The sequence below is a fragment of the Gossypium hirsutum genome, chromosome D04 (genome assembly GCF_007990345.1).
Source record: "Gossypium hirsutum isolate 1008001.06 chromosome D04, Gossypium_hirsutum_v2.1, whole genome shotgun sequence".
Taxonomy (NCBI): domain Eukaryota; kingdom Viridiplantae; phylum Streptophyta; class Magnoliopsida; order Malvales; family Malvaceae; genus Gossypium; species Gossypium hirsutum.
This window is the reverse complement of record NC_053440.1, coordinates 32,793,072-32,798,329: the sequence shown is the minus strand read 5'-3', so window position 1 is coordinate 32,798,329 and position 5,258 is coordinate 32,793,072. Positions and strand designations below refer to the sequence as shown.

General features: G+C 34.2%; 2 non-coding genes across 2 annotated transcripts; one reads left to right on the top strand and one right to left on the bottom strand.

Moving 5' to 3' along the window:
* Positions 1-271: 271 nt before the first annotated feature.
* LOC121216641 (small nucleolar RNA R71) lies at positions 272-377 on the top strand. The gene has a single exon (XR_005912821.1). It is a non-coding gene; the product is annotated as a small nucleolar RNA R71 (small nucleolar RNA).
* Positions 378-4,862: 4,485 nt separating this feature from the next.
* LOC121216449 (small nucleolar RNA R71) lies at positions 4,863-4,969 on the bottom strand. Its single transcript, XR_005912632.1, has one exon. It is a non-coding gene; the product is annotated as a small nucleolar RNA R71 (small nucleolar RNA).
* Positions 4,970-5,258: the final 289 nt, after the last annotated feature.

Below are 5,258 nucleotides of genomic sequence, written 5' to 3'. Positions count from 1 at the left end.
AACGCATTGGATGAGGTCTCTATGCGGTTAGGTCTATCCAAAATCTATCGATATCAATCGTCTTCCTAGATAGCTTTTACCGTAGATGGTCTATAGTCGTAAGTGAATCTTTCATTTTGCCACTTACAGGAATTCATTGCCATATTTTCTATCAACTCAAATGCATCCTCATATGTTCTGTTCATTAAGGCTCCTCCTGCGGCTCTGTCTAGTCCTAAATGTGTCTGTGCATATAACCCATTATAAAACATTAGCAGTCTCTACCACGGGTAGTCCATGGTGTGGGCATCTTTGTATCAGTATTTTAAATTTTTCCCATGCTTCATGAAAACTTTCCCCTTCTAAGTGCTTGAAGGTGGCAATCTCTCTTCTCAATTGGATCGTCTTGTTGATTGGAAAAAAACTTTTATAAGAATTTCTCCTCCAGTTCATTCCATGTCATGATTGATCTTGGTACTTATGAATCTAACCAAGAAAATGCATTATTGATCAAGGAGAAGGGGAACAACCAAAGATGAATAGTGTCATCAGTGACATTGTTATATTTAAATGTATCAAAAAGCTGAAGGAACCATTTTAAGTGTTGATTTAGGTCTTCCGTCATTGTGCCTCTCAACTGTAGATTATTTTGGATCATCTTGATCAATGCTAGTTTTATTTCAAAATTATTAGTCATGATGGTTGGCCTTGTAATGCTTCTCTGAACCATCTCCAAACTGGATAGTCCATAATTCTTTAGGGTTCTTTTGTTTCGTGCCATCTGCTTGTTCACTGGTAACTGTGGTGGAGGTGGTAAATCTTGTGGGTTACTTTCGTTAATCTCATCAAATAGCGAGATATCTCGCGATGGATTGCCTGCAGTAGGTGGTTAATTCTACATCTACTGTTGTTGTTGTTGTTGTTGTTGCTATCGACGATTCTTAAGAATCATTCTCTTTGGATTAGTGATTGGCTCTATAGGTATGCATCTACTACAAGTCACACATTGAAACAAAAAAGAAAGTAAAATATGTTAGTAAAAATTATGTAACAATCGTATCTATAATTTAGATATTTCATAATTATTACATTAAAATGTAAAAATTAAAATCAACTTAGTAGCGTTGCCACCCCGGCAACGGCACCAACAACTTGACCGCATCTGGATGTACAAACGTCCAGAATGTAAATATTGCAACTAAAGTTGGAATTGAGGTGAGTACTCCGAGGATCGTACCCAAGGATGGCGAGTACTAAATTAACTTTAACCTAAACACAATTAAATCTAATTTGTACTTTAAATAAGATATATTACAACTCAACATAAGAGAAAGATTTTTGGGTTTTTAAAATAGTGAAAATAAAAATTGAAAAAATAAAGTGAACTTCGAGTGAATGAATTCTAACTTAATGAAATCTAAGCATAGGTGATTATCTCACTTCAGTGATCATAACTAATGCCTATTTCAGGTTTCTACTCAGTCAACTTACCCTAGCAGGTTCTCCCAATCTACCACTAAACTAATGAATCAGTAAGAACAATTTATCTCTCAACTTAGTAGCGTTGCCTCCCCGGCAACGGCACCAACAACTTGACCGCATCTGGATGTACAAACGTCCAGAATGTGAATATTGCAACTAACGTTGGAATTGAGGTGAGTACTCCGAGGATCGTACCCAAGGAGGGTGAGTACTAAATTAACTTTAACCTAAACACAATTAAATCTAATTTGTACTTTAAATAAGATATATTACAACTCAACATAAGAGAAAGATTTTTGAGTTTTTAAAATAGTGATAAGGGCTTCCTTTTTCAGAGTTACCACCAAGGCATCCTATCCTTAGGTTGCACCATGAAGGCATTCTTTTTCATTCAATAATTGCCACAAAGGCTTTCCTATCTAGAGTTTTACAACAAAGGCTTTCTTGTCAAGAGTTTTACCACAAAGGTTGTCCTTTAAATTCAGTACTCACCACAAAAGCTTTCCTGTCCAGAGTTTTGCCACAAAGTTTGTCCATTACACTCAGTACTTAACACAAAGGCTTACATTTCCAAAGTTTTAGAACAATGGTTGTCCTTTATATTCAGTACTTAACACAAAGGCTTTCCTTCTCCTGGTGATAAGGATTTTCCTAGACTCACAATTAGTGAGGTTTGCCACTCATCATCCTCAGACACATAAAGAACCACATTCGGTAATAACGTTCCTTAATTTTTCATATGTGATGCCATAACCCACCATTTATAGTCTTACATGATATGGTCTTTAGCGTCATGACCATGGATTTTTCCTTTAGAAGATTCTCCTTTTTAGTCCTGACGGACCGCTTTAGACAACTAGAAACACAAAAATATACAATTTTCCATGCCTTTTTTAACTCAAATTCATTCAGTTTCGGTAAAATTCTTGTCAGAAAATATATAATAATTATAAAATAATTAAATTGCACTTAAATTTTGAACATGTTTAATTTTAATTAATTTTATATTAAATTTTGATTTATTATTGACAAATTCGTACAAGGGCAAAAAACGGCTCAGTAGACACTATTAGAAGTGCAGAACCAAGAAGCGATTTTGAAGCATCAGGGTAAATTAATTTTTTAGTCTAAGATAGTCCAAGTTATGAATATTAATTCATAATATAATTAATTTTAATTTTAATCCAATTTAATTTGGGTTAAATAAATTATTATTAATTAATTATGGAAAAAGGGCCAATTGAGCTGAACTGAGAAAACCGATCCAACCGAGCACTTGGCAGCCCAAAACTGTCCCATATGCTGACCTAATCAGCTTTTTTGGCTGATTATTTGACTTGAAAAATATCCCTTGATGACTCCTTCAATTTGCATTCAAACCCCTCTACTATTTATGCCTTTCTAGATTTGCTCTTACCTTAAAATAGCAAGTTTGAAACCTTCAAACTTGCCACATGTGTGGCCGGCCATGGGGGGACTCTATGGCTACTAATTATTTCTATTTTTGTCAGCCTACTCAACCTATAAATACCCCCTTGGCTGCTCACTTCAAACACATCTCAAACCCTCTCATCTTTTCACTTCTCTCTCACTCTCTCCTTTTAAAACCCCTTCGTTGTTCTTCATATTTATAACCATTCCCTCACCGATTTCACCTCTTGAGAAAGAGTATTTCAACCACCATTGGAAGCATCACTCAAGTTTTCATGGAATCATCGGATCAATAAGAAGAAGTGGAGAAGGAGGAGGGGAGCAAACTAGTCAAGCCTCGGAGAAACACCAGATTTGATTCTTGTTCCTTATCTTTTTAATTTTATTGTTGTTGTTATGAACATGCCTATGAATATTTGTGATGTTTATATGTTTAATTTAATTAATATGGCTTAAATTTAATTCTTGTTAGGTTGATTACATTTTGTCTACTTAATTTATTAAAATTGTGTTTGTGTTGTTATAGACCTTGGTAAGATGTTTGATTAAGTAAAACCATGACTAAGTTATTGTTGCATTAAAATTGTAAGGTAACTAATGAATTAATTATTTAAATGGATTGAAATTGTAATTAATTGACACGAAACTTAATCAGTGCATGTTGAATCATCTAAAGTAGCTGTGGGTTAAATTAGCAACGGTATCTAACGATACATTAGCCTTGCATAACTTGCAAGATTATTGTGATTAAACTGTTTCATGTTATAAATACATTGTTACCTCACGTAATCTTTTATGTGCTTATGAATGTTGAATTAATTGTTTGAATTGGCATAAAGATATGTACAAGAGATTATTTTGAGTTCATATGTATGTATGTGCATTAACACATTTGCTTATTAAAATTTGTTTAATCGGTTGAATTGACAAAGAGATATAGTCTAGAGATAAATGGATTTCGGTAGGTGATTATGTTCATAAGTTAGCAAATTACCGAGTTGCCTTGAATTTATTCGTAACAATATGAACATGAGTTTAATAATTATAAGTTATGAAATGTAATTAATCTAACACAATTATGTCATCTTGAATAAAATCATCTTTTGAAATCATGCATTGGAACTTATATTTTATTTTTATTTATTTTAATTAGTTAAAAACCTTAGTTTTTAATCACCTACTCAAATTAAAATATTTTTTTCACCAAAGTCCTTGCGGGTATGATAACTCGACATTTACTTGTCACTTTATTGCTTGTTGCGATTGTGTACACTTGCACATTTCTGTCGATCCAAGTTTTTGGTGCCATTGCGGAGGACTGTTTTCAAAAGTAATTATTTGTGAATTTGTTAATTTTGCATTTTGGTTGATTTTTTTGTTCGATTTTAACTTAACTAATTTTTCTGTGTTTATTTCAGGTGTTTATGAGTATTGGTCGAATCATCGATTTACTCCCCATAGAACCTGAGATTGAAAGAACTTTTTGATAGTGAAGAAGACAAGCAAGTCAGAGAAGGAACGAAGAGATGAAATTTGAAAACACGAATCAAGGAAACAGAGCAAACCCTGTTCAAAATCCTATCTTTATTGCTAATGTTAGGGATAGAACTCTAAGATAGTATATTATGCCAGTGTTTCATGATCTTAATTTGGATATTAGGTGACACGTATTCGAGGCACAATAAATCATGTTGAAGCCAGTCATGTTCCAAATGCTTCAGACAGTGGGCCAATTCAGTGGAATGCCTACCGAAGATCCTCATCTTCAATTAAGATTGTTTATAGAGGTGAGCAATTCTTTCAAGTTAGCCGAAGTACTCAATGATGCGCTATGATTACAGTTGTTCCCATCTTCGCCAAGGGGCAGAGCTCGAGCCTAGTTGAACTCGTTACCACTAAATTCTATTTCCACATGGCAAGAGTTAGCAGAAAGATTCCTCATGAAGTATTTCCCACATAGTGAAAATGCTAAGTTGAGGAATAAGATCACTGCTTTCAAATAAATAGATGATGAGTCCTTGTATGAGGCATGGGAAAGGTACAAAGAATTATTATGAAAATACCCTCATCACGGAATCCCTCATTGCATCCAACTTGAGACCTTTTATAATGGTCTCAATGCTCACACGAGGATGATAGTGGACGTTTTTGCTAACAATGCTCTCCTTTTTAAGTCTTATAATGAGGCTTAATAAATCATCGAGAGGTTTGCCAAAAATAATTATCAATGGCCAACCAATCGAGCAGCGTCAGAAAGATGAGTCGCTGGAGTACATGAAGTGGACGTTCTTTCTTCACTTGCATCTCAAGTATCCTCAATATCTTCATTGCTTAAAATTTTTACCACTAATGGGTTTAATGGTTTT